We start from the raw sequence: 26,077 nt of genomic DNA on the forward strand, positions 1-26,077 counted from the left end.
CACTGCTCTGACATTGATTTCCCTTCAAGTAGCTGTTTCCAGTCCACTTTCATTAAATCACTTCTCAGTTTAGTGAAATTGGCCTTGCCCCATTTGTTAACTCTGCCTTCTCTTCTATCACTGTCCTTATCCATAATTATGTTAAAACTGACTGAGTTATGATCACTACCACCAAAACGCTCTCCCACTGCCACTCCTTCCACCTGCCAATCTTCATTTCCTAAAACTAAGTCTAAAACTACACTCTGTCTTGTTGGACTTGCGACATACTGGTCAAAAAAGTTCTTCAATGCACCTCAAGAATTCTGCTCCCTCAATTCCTTTCCCACTGAAATGATCCCAGTTAATATTGGGGTAGTTCAAATCCCCTAATTTTACTGCCCTATTTTCAGTCATAGAGAGATACAGCATTGAAACATGCCCGTCAACCCACTGAGTCTGTGCCAACCAACAACCACCCATTTATGCTAATCCTACATTAATCCCATAAGGCCTACCACTTCCCCACAATTCTCCTACCACATACCTACAGGAGGGGCAATTAACAATGTCCGATTTATCTATTCACTTGCAAGTCTTTGGCTGTGGGAGGAAACCAGAGTACCTGACAGAAACCCACACGGTCACAAGGAGAACTTGCAAACGCCGCACAGGCAGTACCCAGAATCAAACCCAGGTCGCTGGAGTTGTGGTGCTAACCACTGCGCCACCCACTTCTGTCCCCAGTTGCCTGTTTGGGTGTCTATAGTACTCTCCCAGCAGTGTGATTGCCCCTTTTTTGTTCCTTAGCTCAATGCATGTGCTTCATTTGATGAACTTTCCAACAAATCATCCGCCTCACAGTTATAATAGTTTCCTTGATCAAAATTGCCACTCCCTTGCCCAGCAAGAATCTATCTACTTCTGCATGAAAAATATTCAATGTCCCCGCCTCCACCACCTTCTGAGGTAGAGAGTTCCAAAGTTGCACAACCCTCTGAGAGAAAATATTTCTCCTCATCTCTGTCCTAAAAGGACATCCCTAATTTTAAAACAGTGCCCCCGAGTTCTGGATTCATCCACAGGAGGAAACATCCTTTCCACAACCACCTTGTTAAGACCGTTCAGGATCTTATAAACTTCAATCAAGTCTCCCCTCACTTTTCTGAACTGCAGTGAACACAAACCCAGTCTGTCCAACCTTTCCTCATAAGACAACCCACTCATTCCAGGGTATCAATCTAGGAAACCTTCTTTGAATTGCCTCCAATGCATTCACATCCTTCCTTAAATAAGGAGACCAAAACTGCACACAGTATTCAAGATGTGATCTCAACAATGCCCTGTATAACTGAAACATAACATCCTTACTTTTATTTGCATTTCCTCTCATAATAAAGGATAGTATTTCATTATCCTTCTTTATTATCTGCTGTACCTACATATTATCTTTTTGTGACTCCTGCACTAGAATACTGAGCGGCTCAGTGGTTAGCACCGCAGCCTCGCAGCTCCAGTTCCGGGTACTGCCTTTGTGGAGTTTGCAAGTTCTCCGTGTGTCTGTGTGGATTTTCACCAGGTTTTCTCCCACAGCTAACGACTTGCAGGTTGATAGTTAAATTGGCCATTATCAATTTCCCCTAGTATAAATAGGTGGTAGGGGAATATAGGGACAGGAGGGGGTGTGGCAGGAATATGGGATTAGTGTCGGATTAGTATAAATGGGAGTTTGATGGTCGGCACAGACTCGGTGGGCTGAAGGAGCTGTTTCAGTGCTGTATCTCTAAATATAAATCCCTCTGCTTCTTGGAATTCTACAGTTGTTCTCCATTTAAGTAATACTCTGCTTTTTTTATTCTTCCTGCCGAAGTGAACAACTTCATATTTTTTCCATTATACTCCATCTGCCAGATTTTTGCCCACTCACACAACCTATCTATATTGGTCTTCAAGCTCCTTGTGTCCTCTTCACAACATAATTTCCTACCTATCTTTGTGTCATCTGCAAATTTAGCTACCGTGCCATCTCTCCCCTCATCTAAGTCATTGATATAAATTGTAAAAAGTTCAGGCTCCAGCACAAACCCCTGCGGGGCTCCACTCATCACATCCTGCCAATCAGAAAAGGACCCATTTATGTACACTCTCTGTTTTCTGCCAGCCAACCAATCTTCTATCCATGCTAATATGTTACCCCCTACACCATGAGCTAAAGGCCGGCTACCAGACACTAACCCGAAAAGACCCGATGACATGTGTCGGGTTCAGGATGGGTCGGATTACACTTCCGGGTCTGACATTCGGGCTCGGGTCAGGCTGGGTCGAACACGCTGTCTCACAACCTCAGGTAAGTGACTCCAATGTTAGTGTAATTTTTGGACTAGAAAGGTGGTTTTGTTACAGTTATTTTAAACTTGTGCAGATCAGCAACAAAGTGAAAACTGGAAGGTAAGCTAACTGATAGTCAGGTCGGTTCGGCTGGGACGAGCAAAAAAATGGAAGGAGTCAGGCCGGGTTGGGCTCAGGGTCAGATGTGCTTCTGTCGGGCTCAGGTCGGGATTCGTTTGCAGACCCGACCCGGCCTTTACAATGAGCTCCTTCATTGCGCAATAACATTTTATGTGGCACCTTGTCAAATACAATCCAAGTACAGTACGTCAGAGAGTTCCCCTTTATCCACAGCACGTATCACTCCTTCAAAGAACTTCAACTGCTGCACAAGTGCCTTACCTCCGGCACTGGGCAGGCGATGCAGTCTTCAGAACACCTGGCTACGGCTGCAGTGAACAGTTTCTATCTCCCCAAACTACAACATTGCTTTTTCCTCCCCCCAACTTGGATGGCCACCTGTACCATAATGCCTTGCTCAGTTTGCCCAGTCTTTGTTCCTGACGACTGATGCCAGCCTAACTGGTCGGTAGTTCCCTGTTTTCTCTCTCTTTTCTTTTTTAATAGCATTGTAACATTTGCTAATTCCCAATCTGCTGGCACTGTTCTGGAATCTCGGGAATTTTGGAAGATCACAACCAATACATCCAATATCCCTGCAGCCACATCTTCTAGAAGCCTAGGATATAGACCATTAGGTCGATGGGATTTGTCAGCTTTCAGTCCCATTAGTTTCTCTTTTACCTATTCTCTGCTGATATTAATTACTTTCAGTCACTCACTCAGTTTAACTCCTTAGTTCCCCACAATTTTTGGTATTTTTTGAGTCTTCTACTGTGAAGACAGATATGAAATATTAGTTTAACATCTTTGTCATTTCCTTCTTCCCTCTGATAATTTCTCCTGTCTCAGCTTCGAAGGGACAACATTTACTTTTGCTGCTCTGTTCCTTTTCACATACTTGACGAAACTCTTACAAAATGTTTATATATTTCTGGCAGGTTTACTATCATTTTACGGTTTCTCTTTTCATCATTTTATCATCTTTTGCTGGTTTCTAAAACTCTCCCGATCCTCAGTCATGCTACTATTCTTCACATGAAAAGCCTCTTCTTTTAATCTTAACCTATTTGGTAAACCACAGGTGGATCACTTTTCCCATGGACTTTGTGATTCTCAATGCAATATTTCCATGAAGAATTTTGAATTATTTCTTTGCCACTGTTTATCTACCTCCATACCATTTTTCTGTCCCTTTAAGTGATCCACTCTTCATGTGAATATATTACCCCGACAAAGTGGGAGTGTTAAAGTCTCATACCCAAACAGTACCTGATTTAAGGACACCGATGTATTGAACAGGCAACGAGGGGCTCCAATTCAAACAGGTGTCAAGCCTCTTACATTTAGAATGTATTGACCTTATGCCTGTTATAAACTCCCTTTCAGAAACTGGTTGAGATTGAGTGAAGCGAGGAGAAGGAGGAGTGCTTCCCCACTTAACAGTCTTTGCGATTGCCCCACCAACATCCTCTCTATGACTGCATGAACTCCTTCCCTCTCCTGAGGTTTAGCTTTGTTCTGCTGTGAGAGAGGGAAGTGACCCAATGTTCTTTTCTGTAAATTGCACAAGCTGGCAGCAGAGACCAAGCAAGTGATGGTAGCTCATGTTTAAATTGTTAATGAAGCCCAAAGACTAACTTTAATCCAGTCTTGAGCTTTATGGTTGGGACATGGTTGCACGGCAGGTTATGGACCCATAGATGGGCCTGAAATAATTTCCAGTGTTGGAAACACGACAGAAAGCACAGTCAGCTACAAAATATGCTTACATTGTACTGGATAACATTTGTGGGCTCAGGGCAGTCAATGTTTTCACATAAATCGTTCACCTCGTCTGCTGCATTTCCAGTGATTTGATGCTAGAGGAGGGCAGAGACAGTTAAGCAGAGTAGCAGCATCTTGGTGTCCGTTTCAGTCACTGTTTAATTCACTGAATAATTCTCGACAACAACTTCACCAGGATCTGCAGTTTCAGCAGCAAACTCAAATCTTTTTACACTGTTTTATGAGGATGATTTTGAATACAGCTCAGCTGCAGGCAGGAACAATATGTGTTAAAATTCTGTACTGCATTAACTATGGAAATGTTACTCTGTTCCACCCCTGTGATGGATGTAGAAATCATTCACTCTCTGAGTACCAATTCCAGGGAAGTCTGAACACCCAGGGCAGTCATTTTGAAATGATTCTGGCTCACGCACATACAGTTGCCAGTCCTCCCTCTTTGGGAGCCTACAGGAATGAAAGATTGCTCTCCTGGTCACCAGTATTAGCAACCCAGCAGAAAACCACTTCACATTTCGGTTTTGTACCCACACACTTTCATTTCTCAGCTTTCCTCCAGCGTTGCCTGCAGTAAGTGGGAATGCAGTGGCCATGCTGCACTCCAACCATGGGACAGAGCGCCACTTCCTCACTGAGTAGGTGAGGCTGGAGGATGTTCTTGCTGCCCAATGGCTTGCGCATTTCACACTGTTCCTATCTGTCATTTCCCCTCCTCTTCTGGGATTACGGAGACTCACTGGGATAAAGTAGCTTTGGCAACAACACACACTGGTGTACAGTTCCCTTGGCACTGACTCTCACTGGGGTACAGTTCCCTTGGTACTAACTCTCACTGGGGTACAGTTCCCTTGGTGCTAACTCTCACTGGGGTACCGTTCCCGGGGCACTGACTCTCACTGGGGTACAGTTCCATTGGCACTATTTCTCACTGGAGTACAGCTCGCATGCCACTGACTCACAATGGGGTTAAGTTCCCTTGGCACTGAGTCTCACTGGGGTACAGTTCCCTTGGCACTCACACTCAGTGCAGTACAGTTCCCTTTGCCCTGACTCTCAGTGGCGTACAGTTCCCTTCGCGCTGACACTCACTGGGGTACAGTTCACATGTCACTGACACTCACTGGGGTACAGTTCCTTGCAAATAATTCACTGGGGTACAGTTCCCTTTCACTGACTCTCACTGAGGTACATTTGCCCGGCACTGACTCTCACTGAGGTACAGTTCCCTGGGCACTGACTCTCACCGGGTTCATTTCCCTTGGCACTGACTCTTACTGGGGTAGAGTTCCCTTGCTATTGACTCTCACTGGGGTACAGTTAGCTTGGCACTGATACTCACTGGCGCTCAGTTTCCCTGGCAATGTCACTCACTTGGGGACAACTCCCTTGGTACTGACTCTCACTGGGGTATAATTTGTTTGGCAATGACTCCCACTAGGGTCCTGTTCACTTGTCGCTGATACTCACTGGGCTAACGTTTACTTACACTGAATCTCAATGGAGTAGAGCTCCCTTGGCACTGACTCGCACTGGAGTAGTTCTCTTGGCACCAAATGTCACTGTGGTAAAGCTTACATGTCACTGACTCTCACTGGGGTGCAGTTCCCTTGGCACTGACTCTCACTGGAGTACAGTTCACCGACACTGACTCTCACTGGGGTACTGTTTCACTGGCACTGACTCGCAATGGTGTAAAGATCCCCTGGCACTGACACTCATTGGGCTACAGTTTGCTTAGCACTGAATCTCACTGGGGTACAGTTCCCTTGGCACTGACTCTCACTGGGTACAGTTCCATTGGCATTGACTCTCACTGGGGAACAGTTCCCTTGTCACTGACTCTCTCTGAGGTACAGTTCCCCTGGCACTGACTCTCACTGGGGTACAGTTCCTTTGGCACTGACTCACACAGGGGTGTGGCTTCCTTGGTATTGACTCTCACTGGGGTACAGTTCCATTGTCATTTACTCTCACTCGGTTGCAATTACCTTGGTACTGACCACCGCTGGGGTACATTTCCCTCGTACTGACTCTCACTGGGGTACAGTTCCCTTGGCACTGACTCTCACTGGGGTACAGTTCCTCTGGCACTGACTCTCACTGGTGTCTAGTTCCCTTGTCACTGACTCTCACTGGGGTACAGTTCCCTCGTATTGACTCTCACTGGGGTCCAGTTCCTTTGTCACTGACTCTCACTGGTGTCTAGTTCCCTTGTCACTGACTCTCTCTGGGGTACATTTCCCCTGGCACTGACTCTAACTGGGGTACAGTTCCCTTGGCACTGACACTCACTTGGGTAAAGTTCCCTTGTCACTGACTCTTACTGGGGTATGGTCCCCTTGTCACTGACTCTCACTGAGGTGCAGTTCCCTTGTCATTTACTCTCACTGGGGTGCAATTACCACTGATCTACTAATATCCATTATAAGCCCACCGACTCCAACAGCTACCTCGACTACACTTCTTCACACCCTACCTCCTGAAAGGACTCCATTCCATTCTCCCAGTTTCTCCGTCTCCGACGCATCTGCTCTGATGATGCTACCTTCCATGACGGTGCTTCTGATGTGATCTCCTTTATCCTCAACTGAGGATTCCCCCCCTCTGTGATTGACAGGACCCTCAACCGTGTCCGTACCATTCCCCGCACCTCTACCCTCACCCCTTCCCCTCCCTCCCAGAACCGTGACGGGGTTCCCCTTGTCCTCACTTTTCATCCCACCAGCCTCCATATCCAAAGGATCATCCTCTGCCATTTCCGCCACCTCCAACGTGATGCCACTTCCAAACACATCTTCCTCTCCCTTCCCCAATCAGCATTCTGAAGGGATCGTTCCCTTCGCGACACCCTAGTCCACTCCTCCATTACCCCCACCACCTCGTCCCCGTCCCATGGTACCTTCCCCTGCAATCGCAGGAGGTGTAATACCTGCCCATTTACCTCCTCTCTCCTCACTATCCCAGGCCCCAAACACTCCTTTCAGGTGAAGCAGCGATTTACTTGTACTTCTTTCAATGTAGTATACTGTATCTGCTGCTCACAATGTGGTCTCCTCTACATTGGGGAGACCAAGCGGAGACTGGGTGACCGCTTTGCGGAACACCTCCGCTCAGTCCGCAAGCAGGACCCTGAGCTTCCGATTGCTTGCCATTTCAACACTCCCCCCTGCTCTCATGCTCACATCTCTGTCCTAGGATTGCTGCAGTGTTCCAGTGAACATCATCGCAAGCTCGAGGAACAGCATCTCATCTACTGATTAGGCACAATACAGCCTGCCGGACTGAACATTGAGTTCAATAATTTCAGAGCATGACAGCCCCCATTTTACTTTCATTTTTAGTTATTTTTTCTTTTTGCTATTTTTCTACTTTTTTACATTTTTTACAATTTTTTTTTGCATTTATTTCATTTCATCTTAGTGTGTTCAGTTTGCTTACCCACTTTTTTTTTTCAGGTTTGCACTTGCTGCTGTTCAATATTCAGTCCGTTAACACCTAATCTGTACTAACGCTTTGTCTCACAACACACCATTAACACATTGTTTGCCTTTGCTCCATGACCTTTTGGTCAGCTATGTGGCCTTGTCCAATCTACACCTTCTCCTTTGTTATCTCTTGCCCCACCCCCACCTCACTTGCTTATAACCTGTGATATTTCTAATATTTGTCAGTTCCGAAGAAGGGTCACTGACCCGAAACGTTAACTCTGCTTCTCTTTGCACAGATGCTGCCAGACCTGCTGAGTGGTTCCAGCATTTCTTGTTTTTATTGCCACTGGGGTACAGTTCCCTTGTACTGACTCGCACTGGAGTACAGTTCCCTTGTCATTTACTCTCACGCGGGTGCAATTGCCTTGGTACTGACTCTCACTGGTGTACCCTTCATTTGGCACTGACTCTCACTGGGATACAATTCCATTGGCACTAATTCTCATTGGAGTACAGCTCGCATGTCACTGACTGGCAATGTTGTATAGATTCCCCGGCACTGACTATCATTGAGCTGCAGTTCGCTAACCACTGGATCTCACTGACGTACAGTTCCATTGGCACTGACTCTCACTGGGGTTCAGTTCCCTTGGCACTGACACTCACTGGGGTACACTTCATTTGGCACTGATCCTCACCAGGGTACGGTTCGCATGTCACTGACACTCACTGCGGTACAGTTCCTTGTCAATAACTCACTGGGGTAAAGTTCCCTTGGCACTGACACTCTTTGGGGTAAGGTTCCCTTGGCACTGACTCTAACTGGGGTACAGATCCCTTGTCACTGACTCACTGGGGTACAGTTTCCTGGACACTGAATCTCACAGGGGTATGGTTTCCTTGGCAGTGACTCTCACTGGGGTACAGTTCCATTGGCACTAATTCTCACTGGAGTACAGCTCGCATGTCACTGAATGGCAATGTTGTATCGATCTCCTGGCACTGACTCTCATTGGGCTACTGTACGCTTAGTACTGAATCTCACTGGGGTACAGATCCCTCGGCACTGACTCACACTGGGGTACAGATCTCTTGTCCCTGACTCTCACTGAGTCTGACAGTGGTACAGATCCCCGGCACTGACACTCACTGGAGTACACTTACCCGGTACTGACTCTCAATGGGATACATTTCCTTTGGCACTGACTCTCACTGGTTGACAGTTACCTTGGCACTGGGTCTACCTGGGGTACCGTTCCCTTGGTACTGACTCACACTGGAATACAGTTCCCTTGGCAGGGCCTCTGACTGGGGTACAGATTCCCGGCACTGTCTCTCATTGGAGAACACTCCTCCGGCACTGACTCGCACTGGGGTACAGTACCCTGGCACTGACTCTCACTGGGATGCAGTTCCTTTGGCACTGACTCTCACTGGGGTACAGTTCCCATGTACTGACTCTCACTGGGGTACAGTTCCCGGCACTGACTCTCACTGGTGTACAGTTCCCTTGGCACTGACCCTCACTGGGGTACGGTTCGCATGTGACTGACTTACTGGGGTACAGTTCCTTGCCAATAACACACTTGGGTAAAGTTTCCTTGTCACTGACTCAATGGGGTACAGTTCTCTGGGTACTGAATCTCACTGGGGTATGGTTCCCTTGGCACTGACTCTCATTGGGGTACAGTTCCACGGCACTGGCCCTCACTGGGATACAGTTCCCTGGCAATGTCTCTCACTGGGGTTCAGTTGCCTAGGTACTGACACTGGCGTACAGTTCCCTTGGCACTGATTCACATTGGGGTAGAGTTCCATTGGCACTGACACACACTGGGGAACAGTTTGTTTATTAGGCACTGACACTCACTTGAGTATAGTTCCCTTGGCACTAACTTTCAATGTAGCACGTTTCCCTTGGTACATTTCGCTTGGTAGTGACTGTCACGGAGGTACAATTTGTTTGGCGCCGACTCCCACTGAGTTACAGTTCCTTTGGCACTGACTCTCACTGGGGTACATTTCCCTTGGCACTGACTTTCACTGGGGTACAGTTCTCTGGCACTGACTTTCACTGGGGTACAGTGTCCTAGGCACTGACTCTCACTGGGGTACAGTTCTCTGGCACTGACTCTCACTGGGGTACAATGTCCGAGGCACTGACTCTCACTGGGGTACAGTTCTCTGGCACTGACTCTCACTGGGGTACAATGTCCGAGGCACTGACTCTCACTGGGGTACAGTTCTCTGGCACTGACTTTCACTGGGGTACAGTGTCTTAGGCACTGACTCTCACTGGGGTACAGTTCTCTGGCACTGACTCTCACTGGGGTACAATGTCCGAGGCACTGACTCTCACTGGGGTACAATGTCCTCGGCACTGACTCTCACTGGGGTACAGTTCTCTGGCACTGACTCTCACTGGGGTACAATGTCCGAGGCACTGACTCTCACTGGGGTACAATGTCCTAGGCACTGACTCTCACTGGGGTACAGTTCTCTGGCACTGACTCTCACTGACATACTGTCTGAAACTCACCATCCCAATACTCAGGGCTATGGATATTTCAATTCTCTCCATGGCCTCCTGCTTTGCATTTGTCAAATTACAATCTGCAGTGGACCAGAATCTTTTCCCTTTTATTTTGCACTCTTCTCCTTCAAGGTAGATCTATTAATGTGTATAGACCTGGTGGAAATGGAGGTGGTGTCGCACTCTGAATAAAGGGTAAGATCAGTTTGGATGGAGCTAAGAGACAGTAAGGGGCAGCAGACATTGGTGGGAATTGTTTATAGGCCACCAAACAATAATTGTTATGCTGGGCACAGTATAAATCAGGAAATTAGAGGTGCAAAGGAGCCTGAGGTGGTATGACGAGTATTTTTTTGATGCGTGCGAGTATTTTGTTTTGGAATGCATTGTCTCAAAGATTGTGGAAACAGATTCAAAAGGGAATTGGATAAATATTTGAAGGGGAGAAAATTGCAGTGCTCCAGGGAAAATGCAGAGCAGTGGGACTAATTTGACAGTTCTACTGAAGAGCTGGAACAGTAGTGGTAATGTGGGGTATGGTATTAATCAGGAGATTAGAGAAGCATGTAGCATGAGTAACAGAGTAATCATGGGTGACTTCAATCTGCATATAGATTGGGTAAACCTGGGCAGTAATGCTGTTGAGGACGAGTTTCTGGGATGTGTTCGGGATGGTTTTCTAGAGCTTAGGCAATGGTTAGTCTTTAAAGAAATATTAAATACTTTACAGCAACTATACATTCCTTCAAGGCCCAAAGCCCGCAAAAGTAAAGGCAGGTCAATCGTTGATAACAAAGGAAGTTAAGGATTGTATATGATTCAAAGAAAAGGCCTATAAAGTTGTCAGAAATAGTAGTATATCTGAGGTTTGGGAACATTTTAGAATACAGCAAAGGAAAATGAAGAAACTGATAAAGAAAGGGAGAATGGAATCTGAATGTAAGCTAGCAAACACATATAAAAACGGGCTGTAAAAGCTTCTACAGGTACATAAAAAGGAAAAGTTTGGCTAAGACAAATGTGGATCCATCACAGGCAGAGTCAGGAAAATTTATAATGGAGAATAGAGAAACGGCAGAGAAGCTAAATAATTACTTTGTGTCTGTCATCACTGAGGAAGATAAAGAAATCTCCCAGAATTAATGCTCCAAGGGATTAGGGAGAATGAAGAATTGAAGGAAATCGGTATTAGCAAGAAGGTTGTGTTGGAGAAATAAATGGGGCTGAAGGCTGGTCATTCTACATGCCAGAGTGAAAGAGGTAGCTATGGAGATAATGGATACATTGGTGATCATCTTCCAAAATGCTATAGATTCTGGAGTGGTTCCTGCAGATTGGAAGGTCGCAAATGTCACCCCACTATTTAAGAAGGGAGGGAGAGAGAAAACATGGAACTACAGACCTGTTAGCCTTACATCAGTCATTGGGAAAATGCGAGAATCTATCTTAAAGGATGTGATAAATGGACACTTGGATAATAATGATCTGATTGGGCATAGTCAACATGGATTTATGAATGGGAAATCATATTTGACGAACCTGTTGAGTTTTTTGAGGATGTTAGGAACAGAATTGATAAAGGGAAGTTGGTGGACGTAGTTTACTTGGATTACCAGAAGGCTTTTGCTAAAGTCCCCTACAGAAGGTTGGTTAGCAAAATTAAAGCACATGGCATGTATTAAGGGTTGGTTAACAGGCAGAAAGCAGAGAGGATGAATAAACAGGTCATTCTCACATTGGCAGGCTGTGACGAGTTGGGTACCACAGGGATCAGTGCTTGTGCCCCAGCTGTTCACAATATACATCAATAACTTGGATGTGGGGACCAAATGTACTATTTCCAAGTTTGCGGATGACACAAAGCTAGGTGGGAATGTGTGTTGTGAGAAAGATGCAAAGCAGCTTCGAGGGGATTTGGACAGACTTAGTGAGTGGGTAAGAATGTGGCAGATGGAATATAATGTGGAAAAATGTGAGGTTATCCACTTTGGTAGGAGGAATAGATGTGCAGAGTATTTCTTCAATGGTAAGAGATTAGAAAGGGTAGATGTACAAAGGGACCTGGGTGTCCTTGTCAATAAGTCACTGAAAACTAACATGCAGGTGCAGCCAGCAATTAGGAAGGCTAATGGCCTTTATTGCAAGAGGATTTGAGTACAGGAGTAGTGAAGTCTGACAAGGGCAGGACATATACAGTGAATGGCAGGGCCCTGGGGAGTGTTGTTGAGCAGAAAGACCTTGGGCTGCAAGTATATAGTTCTCTGAAAGTGGAACACAGGTAGACAGGGTGGTGAAGAAGGCGTATGACATGCTTGCCTTCATCGGCCGATGAAGAATTGGGATGTCATGTTACAGTTGTGCATAACATTGATTCGACCGCATTTGGAGAACAGTGTGCAGTTCTGGTCGCCGCACTACAGGAGAGATGTGATTAAGCTAGAGAGGGTGCAGAAAAGATTCACATGGACGATGCCTGGTTTGGAGGGCTTGAGTTATAAAGAGAGAGTGGGTAGGCTGGGTCTGTTTTCCCTGGAGCGAAGGAGGCTGAGAGGGGACATGATGGAGGAATATAAAATTATGAGAGGCACAGATTGGGTCGATAGCCAGAGTCTGTTTCCCATGGTAGGGGTGACTAAAACTAGAGAGCATAGATTTAAGGTGAGAGGGAGAAGGTTTAAAGGGGATCAAAGGAGTAAATTTTTCACACAAAGAATAGTGGGTATCTGGAATGAGCTGTCTGAGGAGGTGGTGGAGGCAGGAACAGTAGCAACATTTAAGAGGCATCTGGACAGGTACTTGAATGAGCAAGGCATAGAGGGATATGGAATTAATGCAGGCAGGTGAGATTAGTATAGATAGGCATTATGGTCGGCATGGACGCGATGGGCCGAAGGGCCTGTTTCTATGCTGTATGACTCTATGACTGTATGAAGTCTTGCTTCAATTGTATAGAACCTCGGTGAGACCCCATCTGGAGTACTGTGTGCAGTTTTGGTCTCTTTGCCTTAGGAAGGATATTATTGCCAGAGAGGGAGTTCAACTAAGATTCAACAGACTTGTTCCCGGGATTGCGGGACTGCCGTATGAAGAGAAATTGGGGAATCTGGGCCTGTATTCTCCAGCCTTTTGAAGAATGAGAGGTGATCTCATTGAAATCTACAAAATACTTAAAGGGATAGACAAGGTGGATGCAGCTAAGATGTTTCCCCTGGTTGGGGAGTCTAGAACCAGGGGACACAATTTCAAAATAAGAGAAAATCATGCAGGACAAAGATGAGGAAAATGTCTTTACACAGAGGGTTGTGAATCTTTGGAATTTTCTACCCCAGAGGGGTAACTGTGGAAGCTCTGTAATTGAGTATATTTAAAGCAGAGATTTCTAGAGTACATTATCAAAGATTTTATAGCAGAGCACTTGGAGAACAGTGGTACAATCAAATAGAGTCAGCATGGATCTACGAAAGGGAAATCATGCTTTACAAATCTATCAGAATTCTTCATGATGTAAGTAGTAGAGTTGATGAGGGGGAGCCAGTGGATGTGGTTTATTTGGACTTTCAGAAGGCTTTCGATAAATTCCCACATAAGAGATTAGCATGTCAAATTCAAGTGCATGGGATCGGGGTAGTGAATTGCAATGGATAGAAAATTGTTTGGCAGACAGGAAACAAAGAGTAGGGATAAATAGGTCTTTCTCCAAATGGCAGGCAGTGACAAGTTGCGTACCGCAGGGATCGGTGCTAAGACCCCAGCTATTCGCTATATATTTTAATAATTTAGATGAGGGAACTAAATGTAATATCTCCAAATTTGCAGATGACACTAAACTGGATGGGAGGGTGAGTTGTGAGGAGGATGCAGAGAGGCTTCAGGGCAAGTTTTGATTTGGACAAGTTGAGTGAGTGGGCAAATGCATGGCAGATGCAGTATTATGTGGATAAATGTGAGGTTATCCACTTTGGTAGCAAAAACAGGAAGGCAGATTATTATCTGAATGGCTGGAAACTGAGAGAGGGGAATATGCAACGAGACCTGGGTGTTCTCGTACACCAGTCGCTGAAGGTGAGCATGCAGCTGCAACAGGCGGTAAAAAAAGCAAATGGTATGTTTGCCTTCATAGCGAGAGGATTGGAGTACAGGAGCAGGGATGTCATGCTGCAATTATACAGGGCCTTGGTGAGGCCACACCTGGAATATTGTGTGCAGTTTTGGTCTCTTTATCTGAGGAAGGATGTTCTTGCTATAGAGGGAATGCAGCGAAGGTTTACCAGACTGATTCCTGGGATGGCGGGACTGACGTATGAGGAGACAGCGAGTCGGTTAGGATTATATTCGCTGGAGTTCAGAAGAGTGAGGGGGGATCTCATGGAAAACTATAAAATTCTAACAGGACTTGACTGGGTAGATGCAGGAAGGATGTTCCCGATCGTGGGGGAGTCCAGAAACAGGGGTCATAGTCCAAGGATACGGGATAAACATTTCAGGATTGAGATGAGGAGAAATTTATTCACACTGAGAGTGGTGAGCCTGTGGAGTTTGCTACCACTGAAAACAGTTGAGGTCAAAACATTGTATGTTTTCAAGAAGGAGTTAGATATAGCTCTTGGGTCTAAAGGGATCAAAGGGTATGGGGCGAAAGCAGGAACAGGTTACTGAGTTGGGTGATCAGCCATGATCACAATGAATGGTGCAGCAAGCTTAAAGGGCCGAATGGCCTACTCCTGCTCCTATTTTCTATGTTTCTATAGCTAAGTCATAAATATTGCAGAAATTATAAGTGCCTGGGAAACTCTCTTCAAATTGTATGTCCCCACTTAAGCAGATACAGAGAGGGGCTTCTTGCAGTTGTATACAGCATGCTACTTGGGACGATTTATTAACTTTTATAAATTTATTAAAGAACTAAACATGCAATACACTTTAAGTGACCAAGTCGACTACAATATAAAAGATTACTACAAGATGTAAAACCTAATCTTATTTCCAAAATAGAATCCATGAGTTTGACAATGTTACTGCAAAATATCTTAGAATATCCATCAAAATCCACAGTGCACTGTTCGCCTAAATTCCCTGATTCGGCCTCCTGCTTCACAAGAGAAAGCATTCTCAGTTAAGAATAGAGTTCTCTTGTCACACAGTCAGCTGCTTTTACCATTGGTTGAGTCGCATTGTTGAGGAATTCAATACTTCTGATTTTTCAATTTGAAAACTTTCACTTTTATACTGTTTGTAATCGATTAGCTCATCCTTTGCAAATGTGGGTTTACCTTTGTGTAAATGTTCCTTCCTCTTTCATTAACCATATATGGTTGTATCATTCCCAATTATCCCAGAATTCAGAAAGACATTGACACACCAAGATCTTCAGCTGCACCAGTCTGTTACACTCCTCATAGACCAGCAAGGGACCGTTGCCCTATTCCACATGGTCATCTGGGTGGCTGCTCCTCTAACACCACTACTGCAGTCGTTACCCACCGTAATATGGTAATGAATCCATAACACCCAACATGTTGTTTGACCAGAGACAGTATCGCAGCTGAACCCAATCCTGTCCTTGCCCAACACCCACATACGTACATTTTCACAGAGAGCTCACTGGATAATCTCCTCAGCAGGAACAGTGTTGATTTTTATCACTTTCCAAACGAGGGATGTTAGACAACCTGTTGTGTCCCTTCTGCCATCTGACTGAGATTGGATAACTCAGCACAGACTGCAGATTGAACTGGGGGGTGTGGGGGGGGTGAAATTCGACCTGGGAGGGAGATCGATTTTTTTTCCTTTGATTATGATGGAGTGGGGCAGGGTGTAAAATGGGCATTCTCACCCGATTTGTGTTGCCGCCCAAAAGAAATTTCACCCCATTGGCTCCTTTCTGGTCTCTATGGTTCAGTTCCACAACACAGGCCAACTCACCAACTGAGACAGGAGTAGATTTCAGAGACCTATTTTAAACAAGGGAAGGAATTTTGACATTAGTGGATGATATAAAAAGGGCAAGATCCAATCAGTCACCCGTTATACATCTCTCCCACGATTTACTTTTCTAGCAGGGCTTATCTGATAGCCAATCTCGGTGGTGAGCTCAAGAAATGACGATTCAGCCAATCGGGCCACACGCCCAAGAGCCGCTGCGATTAAAGGACAGCCAGTCCTGCCGGCTCATTTAAATTTTAAAAAATCCCCCCCCAAAATTTATTAAATATATTTCTAATGCCTCTTTCCTCCCCCCAATAACAATTAACTTAACTATTTGCCCTTTCCCCCCACTCCAAAACACTTACCTTTCAAATCGGACCTTCCCCATCCCCCAGACCTCCGCCTCCCTCCCCACCAGTGTCACACCACATTTCCCCAGACGGGAATTGCAAGTGTGGGATTGCCGGCCGCCACGGGGTCATTTAATGTTGGGATTGTATCAATTCTCTCCTTTAATGGACAAACAGGAATGCATTGAATAGTTAAATGAAAGAACATTTTTGGAATGGGAGGTAGATTTTACTATAATTTCTTAAAGCAGGGATTCTGTAAAATATGATTCAAATGTTCCACAAGACACAGAATCAAACATGATCATCAAACTAGCTCGGGCAAAATGTCTTTCTGTCTCTTAGTGACAAAAGTAAAATGATCTGGCACAGACATGGCAGCAAACAGTGGCCTCCTGACTATACTTTAGAAATCATTAACTCCCTGAGTGTCGGCTCCAGGAAATACTGAACACCCGGGGTAGCGATGTTTTAGATTATTCCAGCTCTCAAACTGCAAGGCCTGATAAATTCCTTAGTAATACAGAAATAATATTGATGAAGTGTCAGGAATGGCTTGTTCTCTATGTTACAATTCAACATCAGTCCTAAATCTCTTTCCTTATTCTCAGTGTAAAAGGCAGCTGCACACGAGTCAGGTTTAAAACGACCTGATAGTGCACCTCGTAGTACAGTATCTTTCATGTGAGGACTAAAATCAAGTCATTCCCTGGTTCCGGTGTGCTGGCTGGGTAACCGATCTCTGTTCCCCTTACCAGTGGGACTGTTGGCAGAGGGACAGGTGGGGATGTTTGGTAGGAATATGGGATTAGTGTAGGATTAGTATAAATGGGTGGTTGATGTTCGGCACAGACTCGGTGGGCCGAAGGGCCTGTTTCAGTGCTGTATCTCTAATCTAATCTGATCTAATCTTTCTTTCCTGGGCAACAAGTTCTGTGAAATTTACTGTGTTGGGAGGTCTCAGAGTTACACAGGAGATCATACTCCTGCACCAACCCACACCTCCCCCGGATTCCTGCCATTGCTTTATAAATGCAATCAACACTCCTTTGGTGCAGGCCCTCAATGATCCCCACACACATAAATGCCCTGTTCCTCCTTCCACCACTTGTTCCAGCACACCTCCACACCCCCTTTTTGCCTGGTGATTGTCCGGTATGTTTCCTTCCCCAATCGGTCCCAGTCCGTAGTCTGGTTCCCTTTTACTGGGTCCAACTTTCTCAACCACCATCAAAGTCCCAGGGGAATGTTCCCCTCACATCTGAGACAGACGTTCTTTCCTTCAGTCACCCTAACCCTCGTAGCAGTAACCTTTATTTTTACACATGGCACAAAGCTTCCCGGAAGGTGTCGCCAGAATGGTTCATGTACCTGGTCGAATTCAACCCTACCCACCTTGGCCACCTTCCCTTGTGGAAATAGGCCCTCCGTCCATCCGTCACCCCTGTACCCTCCTTTAGTCACAGTGGGTCCGTGTCCTCCAGTTCACCCGTACACAATGGCTGCTTCGGTGTCTTCCCTTCTCGCCCTTCCGGTCTGTACGGCCATCAAAAATACGAATTCCCATAGGGAGGTCTGAATCCTTCATTCTTCTGATGTTTCCCTGCTTGAAAACAGAACAGACAGAACATATAATCCTCTGGGAAAGGTTTGATCCTCCACAGGTCCAACTGGTTATTTACAAAACATGGAAAAACTATCTACACAACTCCACCGCCTTACTCGAGGCACCCATGGCTAGATGGTATCCAGCCGGGGCCTCTTACAGTTCAGCACTGGCTCGTCGGGAGGCGACCACGGCACTCTTGGCCTTGGGGTCCTGTTGCTCCTCCTTACAGCCCCAGATACTGGGTCCTCGTCCTCGTCCCAGATGAACAGTGACAGGACCGTCTCCACCAAACTGATGACTGGGCCTGGGCTCCTTTTGACCTTTACCTTCCCTTCCTCAGGAGTAAACAGTTTACACTGGTTGATTTGAAACCATTTTGTCCTCCTGGGAAGCTTCACTGCATAGGCCACAGGGCTCGCCTTGTATGGCCCCATGTACAGTGGTTTGAACACCACTACGTGGGTGTAATTCCACACCATCACCATGTCTCCTATCTTCCATTCCTGGCAGCACTGTTGTTCCAGCAGCAACTGGTTCTGGCGGTGCTGCTTCCCCAGGTTGCTGGCAGCCTGCCAATGAATGCTCTGGAGTGTCTCGTACAGATGCTGCACGAAACGATCCCGGGTAACCTCCCTCACCTGTCGATCTGATCACCCTGGAGCTAGCACGTGTGTGGGAGTTTTCATTATTCTTCCCATCATGAGCTCATGCGGGGAGTACCCTGTGCTTTTAGAAGGACTGGCTCGATCTCTCATTAGAATCAATGGAAGGACTTCATCCCACCGCTGAGAGAATGACCCTCTCTCCTTCCTCATCCTTTCTTTTAAAGTCCAGTTCATGCGCTCCACAATCCCTGAAGACTGGGGATTGTGAGACACATGCCACCTTCCGTGTATTCCCAAGAGTCCGAGGGTATCCCTCATGACCTGGCCCATGAAATGACTCCCCTGGTCGGATTCCACCACGTCTGGCAATCCTCACCGGGAGAACGCTTCCCTCTCCAGCAACCTCGCAGTTGCTAGTGCGGTGGCAGATCTACAAGGAAAAGCCTCAACCCTCTTGGAGAATACATAGACCAGGACCAAGCAGTACTTGTTCCCAGCCTTTGTCCTCAGAAACGATCCAATAAAGTCGATCTGCAAAGTCCGCCACGTCTCCTCTACCCTTCTCGTGTGTCCTCAGGTTGCCTTTCTTTTCTGGGGATCGAGGTTGTTCACCTGCACAACAAACAGTTCGCACAGAACTCCCAAACTTATTCCCTGAGCTGGCGCCACACCCTACCTTCTCTACCCTCTTCCAGGTAGTTTCTGGCCCTGGGTGCCCTGCTCCCAGACCTGCGCGGGCCAACCGAAGAAATTCTTTCCGGTGCTGTTCGGGAACTACCCACCAATCCCCCTTAAAGAGCAAACCCTCTTTCACAACCACGTCTGCGGCCCTGAGCCGACCCTCAACCTTTTCTCCCCCAACCAGCTTTCCTAGGACCACTCTGATAGCCGGGCTCCTCTGCCTGGACTTGGTTATGTCTGGGCCTAACACTACCCCCTGGGTCCCTCAGCTGTCCCGGATCGCTGCGACTGGCCCTGCCTGACAGGGATCCCAGAATTCTCCCTCTCTTGTTCCCTGTTTTGCCAGCTCGTCGGCCTTAAATTTCCCCTGCCACCTCGGCTCTGACCTGGATTGGGCTTCCACTTTGTGGATGTAAAAGCCCTCTCCACTACATACGGCTACAAGGATTATTTTGATCAAAGGGGCTGTTAGAAGGGGTTTCCCATCTGCCGCTTTAAAGCCACGGTGACTCCAAATCGCCAGATATTTGGTACACGAGTTGCAGGTGAACATCGAGTCTGATCAAATGGTGTAAGGAGTGGGGAATTCCTCGGGGTGCTTAACCACATACACCACTGCAGAGAGTTCTGCGTATTGGGCACTCATGGTGTCGGAGAGTTAAATTGACTTGGTCACCTTGGCCACAGGATCATAAATCCCACATCTCATGAGTTGTGTCCCGTTTATGACAGAACTTGAACCATCAACATAGATGTCCCTGCCGGTAGAATGGACTCCGGCCTTGAATCCTACATCGTGGTTCCAAACTCCTTCAACCGTGCATCTATGAGCTTCCCCTGCATATGTGAGGTTCATGGTGGGTTTGGGCTCCGTGAGCCCCTGCACTTTCAAATTTAGCTGAGACAGTAGTAAAGTCCAGTGTGCAATGTGAGCACTGCTCATCGTGTCATCCTTTATCCTGCAGTCCAGCAGTATTTGAGTGGGGGTTTAGTGGGTTAACAATATGATGAGCGAGCACCCTGTGAAAAGCTGAGAGCATTTCATTGCCCAATGCATGGCTAGAAGATGCCTTTCGCAATTGGAGTACCGTTAATCCACATCTGTGAGGACCCTTGAGGAGTACACCATGGGCCTTAGCTTGCTGTGGCACTCCTGGAACAAAAGTGCACCGAGACATCCCGGCTGGCGGCTGCTTCCAAGAAGAAATCCTCATCCCCATTAATCACCCCTAGTGCTGGTGCCATTTGGAGGTTCTCCTTGAGGCACACAAACACTGCCTGGCAGTTCTCATCCCACTCCCATCCCACTCCCTTTCAGAGGAGCTGGAGCAGAGGGGCTGCTGTGATGGTGTAGCACTCAATGAAGTTACGGCAGTATCCTGTGAACCCCAGGGAAGACCTTACTCCGGTAACGTCTTTCAGCGCTGGCAACTCCTGTACTGCCTTCCTCCTTCCCTCATCTGTGCAGCACTGTCCTGCCCGCATGATCAAACCCGGGGCTTTGGGCTGACCAATCTGAACTTTTATGTGATTCACCTTGAATCCCATCTCGTTCAGTAGCCCGAGCAACTCTGGTAACAATGGGATATGTTCCTCCTCCCCCTCTAAGTGGAGCAACAAATTGTCCATGTATTGGACTAGCTAGTGTGGCCGGCTGACCGCTTTGAGTGCATCAGCCATACTCTGGTGGAAGATAGACGGGCTGCTGTGGAAGCCCTGGGGAAGACAAGTCCAAGTATGTTGTTGGCCTTTAAAAGTGAAAGCAAACTTATACTGGTCCTCCCGTTTTAAGGGGATTAACCAGAACCCGTTTGAAATATCCAAATATCGAAAATGTGGTTGCGGTGGCTGGAATTCTCCCTACGAAGTCTGCTTCCAGACTGGCCAAAGTGGGTCCAGCTTTCCTTTGCTCCTGGTAAAAGCCTCCTGGAATGCAGTCATGAGGCATATGGACTCGGAGTCCTGGGCTTCCTTTGCGTGGGGCTTCTGCCCTGGAGGAGATTTTTGGACTGGCTTCCCCCCTTTGGGGCAGTCCTTCCTCCAGTGACCTGCCTTCCCACACCCATAGCAAGTCCCTGGCATGCTGGTGTCACCCCATTGCTGACGTCATTCTTTCTTCGGCTCACTGGCTCGAGCCTCATGGAGCTTGCCCTTTAGTTTGACCTCCCCTCCAGATTCGGCATTAAAAGCTGGGCTGAGCTTCCTCATCATGCCTGCTCTGTGTTTGCAAGGTCTTCAGGGTCAAACCAATTCTCGGCCCTGCTCCTGACCCTGGGCAAGCTGTTTACCATGAGGAGCCTAAGCTAGTGATTTCTGGGAGCCCCGATCAACTGTGCCCGGACGACCACCCGCGCAGCTGTCTTTGCAGAGTCTGGCCATCTGTGGACTCTCCGGGCAACTGCCTGGTATTTTCAATCTGTAAGAATGGATTCCCCTGGTTCTGCCCCATGGCTACCAGGATCTCATCCATCCGGACCTCTGTGGTGCCTCTCCCCAACTTGGTAGCTGCGGAGAGACTCTGATACAGTCTGCTGTCTAGGAAGAACAGCATCAGCCTGTTCATCTTCTGAGGGACAGGATTAATCTCCACTTGGAGTGGCAGGAATTAATCAAGAATAGTCAACACGGCTTTGTCAGGGGAAGATCGTGTCTAACAAACTTGATTGAATTTTTCGAGGAGGTGATTAGATATGTAGATAAGGGTAAGGCAGTTGATGTAGTCTACATGGACTTCAGTAAGGCTTTTGATAAGATCCCACATGGGAGATTAGTTAAGAAGGTAAGAGCCCATGGGATCCAGGGCACTTTGGCAAATTAGATCCATAATTGGCTTTGTGGCAGGAGGCAGAGGGTGATGGTCAAGGGTTTTTTTTGTCAGTGGAAGCCTGTGACTAGTGGCGTAACGCAGGGATCGGTGCTGGGACCCTTGCTGTTTGTAGTGTACGTTAATGATTTATCCATGAATAATGGAGGTATGATCAATAAGTTCGCAGATGACATGAAAATTGGTGGTGTCATAAACAATGAGGAGGAAAGCCTTAGAATACAGGAAGATATAGATGGGCTGGTAAAAAGGGTGGAGCAGTGGCAAATGGAATTTAATCCTGAGAAGTGTGAGGTGATGCATTTTGGGAGGACTAACAAGGCAAGGGCATATACAATGGATGGTAGGACCCGAGGAAGTACAGCGGGTCAGAGGGACCTTGGTGTACTTGTCCATAGATCACTGAAGGCAGCAGCACAGGTAGATAAGGTGGTTAGGAAGGCATATGGGATAGTTGACTTAATTAACCGAGGCATAGAATATCAGAGCAGGGAGGTTATGATAGAGCTGTATAAAACGCTAGTTAGACCACAGCTGGAGCACTGTTTTCAGTTCTGGTCACCACACTATAGGAAGGATGTGATTGCACTGGAGAGGGTGCAGAGGCGATTCACCAGGATGTTGCCTGGGCTGGAGCATATCAGCTATGAAGAGAGACTGGATATGCTCGGGTTGTTTTCCTTAGAACGGAGAAGGCTGCGGGGGGGACCTGACTGAGGTAAACAAAATTATGAGGGGCATTGATAGGATAGATTGGAAGAAACTTTTTCCCTTTGCGGAGGGATCAATAACCAGGGGCATAGATTTAAGGTAAGGGGCAGTAGGTTTAGAGGGGTTTTGAGGAAACATTTTTCACCCAGAGGGTGGTTGGAATCTGGAACACACTGCCTGAAAGGGTGGTAGAGGCAGGAAAACTCACAACATTTAAAACGCATTTAGATGAACACTTGAAACACCATAACATACAGGGCTACGGGCCAAATGCTGGAAAATGGGATTAGAATAGATAGGTGCTTGATGGCCAGCACAGCCACGATGGGCCGAAGGGTCTTTTTGTGTGCTGGATAACTCAATGACCCTATGACCCTATCTCGCCCTCGCTACACCCGTTGATCCCCCCAATCTGCTCCATCTCCAAGAAGTGAACTGAGGGGTCCCCGTCCCGTTTTAACTTGGGTGTTCCTGCAAACATGGTTTGCAGCTGAGGGTTGGTGTAAGGCACCACATAGTCGCTCTGCAACGGCCCTTGGTCCCCGTTTGCTGCTGTTGGACAAAACATTTGCTGTCGCAGAGGACACGTGGGATTCCCTAGCATCTGTTGTTCTTCCTGGGATCCCATAACCTGAGCCCTACTAGCGGACTCTGCGGTAACCCCACTGGCGGGCTCCGCATCCTGGACCCTACTGGTGGGACCTACACTCTGAATCCTGTTGGCGGATTCTACTATAACCTTACTGGCAGGATCACCCTGACCTTCATCTCCCCTGACTATCTCAGCTGCTCCTGGAGCTAGCAGGCAAACCATCCCTCTGGCCTTCGACAAGGCTTAGGTCAGCTTTCGGATCTCTGCCCTAAGGCCCGTGATCCGTATCCTCGTACCCCCTCTCCTGCACAACCTTGTACGCAACCCTCATGTCACTGAGGCGCCCCTCAGCTGTACCAGCCCTGGCTTGTAGTCTTTGATTGTCCTCTCAGAGACCCTGAACCTGCACTTGAGCTTCAGTTACCTGACATTCCCAATACTCGTTCTAGATACAAGATACTTCCTCTCGAGCCCCGCACTCCTTCCTTGCACATCCTCCAAGTACTTGTTCTGTGCCCTTGTTATGTGCCATTGATATCATGAGTAAGGCAGGATTACACAATATTTGGTGGAAAGTACCTGGGGTAAGTGGGTGAAGGACTTACAGTACTGATCGCCCGAGCTGGTTCTGTGTAAGGGTCCTACACAGTCTATCAAGAGTCTGTTAAAGGGGTCACCAAACGCCGGTATGGGTTTGAGTGGGGCAAGTTTAATTGTGGACTGTGGCTTTCCCGCAACCTGACAAGTGTGACAGATCTTGCAGAATTTGGCCACATCAGAACGGAGGTGAGGCCAATAAAAGTACCTGCTTATTCGGGCTAGGGATTTGCAGACACCCACATTTCCAGCCATTGGAATGGCATGGGCAATATGTAAGAAATCCTTAGGGAACTCTGGGGCACTGCAATCTGGTGGAGTATTGTCCACTCCTCTTCTGCCAGTCTCCAGGAGTTCTCCACTTCCGCATTACTACCCTGTCTCTCAGGTAATAGCATTCTGGAACCTGAGCGGCTTCTGCCTCGGAGTAAGCAGTCTGCACTATACACTTTATGTTCGGGTCTACCTGTTACATCTTAATTAATGAGGCTTGGCTGAGCACCTCATCTCCTTCATTCAGGATACTAAGGAAGGTTTCAGACAGCGAGACCTTTTTCTCATCTTACCCAAGTTTTTGGCTTGCCATTATTTAAACTCATCCGCCAGGCTTGGGATCGTTTCACTACACCATCTGGGAAGATCTCCTGGACTTCCTCCTGTAACTGTTCTTTTTCTTACTTATCACTTGGCTTGTCTGGGATTATGGGGGATGCTACCACCTTACTGAGCATTACCAAGCAGGAAATCTATCCCAGCCACTGGAAGCCCAGTGACAATCCCTATAGTGATTGGCCCAGAGACTGGGTCACATTGTAAGAGAATCCAACAGAGGGGTACGGACAGGTATCCTCCACCAATCCCATTGATTAGCACCTTGGCATTCATGGAGCATTACGGGGAAAGTGTCAGGTTTTTCCCCAATAATAATGATTGAGTGGCCCTGGTATCCCTGAGCAGTACAATGGACTTGCCCATTTCCTTCGGGGGGTACGGGAACATTGTTCCTCAGAGGACAAAACTCCGCTAACTTTCAAGATCTTTGACTGGTTCTAACAGGCATAAGGCAGTACTGATAGAGGGGACAATTTTGGCCACTAGGACCTGTCACCCATAGGGTTATCATGCTCAGGGATGCTTTTGTGGATCCATTTCAAGCTGACAGACTTCCCCTTCAGTTTCCAACAGTCTGCCCTTCTGCTTTTTGTTTTACTATAATGGGAACACACAGGTCTTCGGGTGTCAGATCTGTGCCCTGTGCCTTCTCTTCTGACTTAGATGGGGGCCGGGGGTGGGGAGTGGGAGGGGGCGTCGGGAGGGCCTCTCACACCCTTTTTCCTAGTCTCTTCCCCCTGGCTTCCCCAACTCCTATCGTATTCCCCCTTTCTGTCTTTTCTGACTTTCTGGGGGTTATTAGGAAAGAGTTTGCCTGTGTTCCAGGTCTATGCATGAGTTCGTAACATCAGTGATGGTTGCAGTATTTCTGGCTGTTAGAATCCCCGACTGTTCCACATGAGTGTTGAAGGTGTATGGAAGGCAATTTTTGAACTCCTCTAATAAAATTACCTCTTAATCCCTCGTAAGTGCAGTTAATTTTCAATGCTTACATCCACCTGTTGAATGTGAATTGTTTGACCCTTTCAAATTCGAGAAAGGTTTGGATGGAATTTTTGCGAGAGTTCGTAAATCTCTAGCGGTATAATTCTGGTACAAACTCATAAACACTCAGGATAGCATTTATCATTTGCTTGTAGTTTGAGGAGCTCACGGCCAAGAGTAGGGAAGAAACCTTACAGGCCTTTCCTGTTAACTGGCCTTGCAGCAGGGGAGTCCAAACTCCTTCAGGCCACTTTAACTGATTGGCAAGCCTCGCAAAGGATATGAAGAAGGCTGCAATATCATCCTCTTCAAATTTGTGTACGAACCGGGACGACTTTAAGAAATCAAAGCTTGCCTCGGAACAAGGGTCATTTGAGCTACCAGTGGCATCTCCACTACATAAAGACAATT

This window comes from Heterodontus francisci, chromosome 3 (assembly GCF_036365525.1).
Source record: "Heterodontus francisci isolate sHetFra1 chromosome 3, sHetFra1.hap1, whole genome shotgun sequence".
NCBI classification, from domain to species: Eukaryota; Metazoa; Chordata; class Chondrichthyes; order Heterodontiformes; family Heterodontidae; genus Heterodontus; species Heterodontus francisci.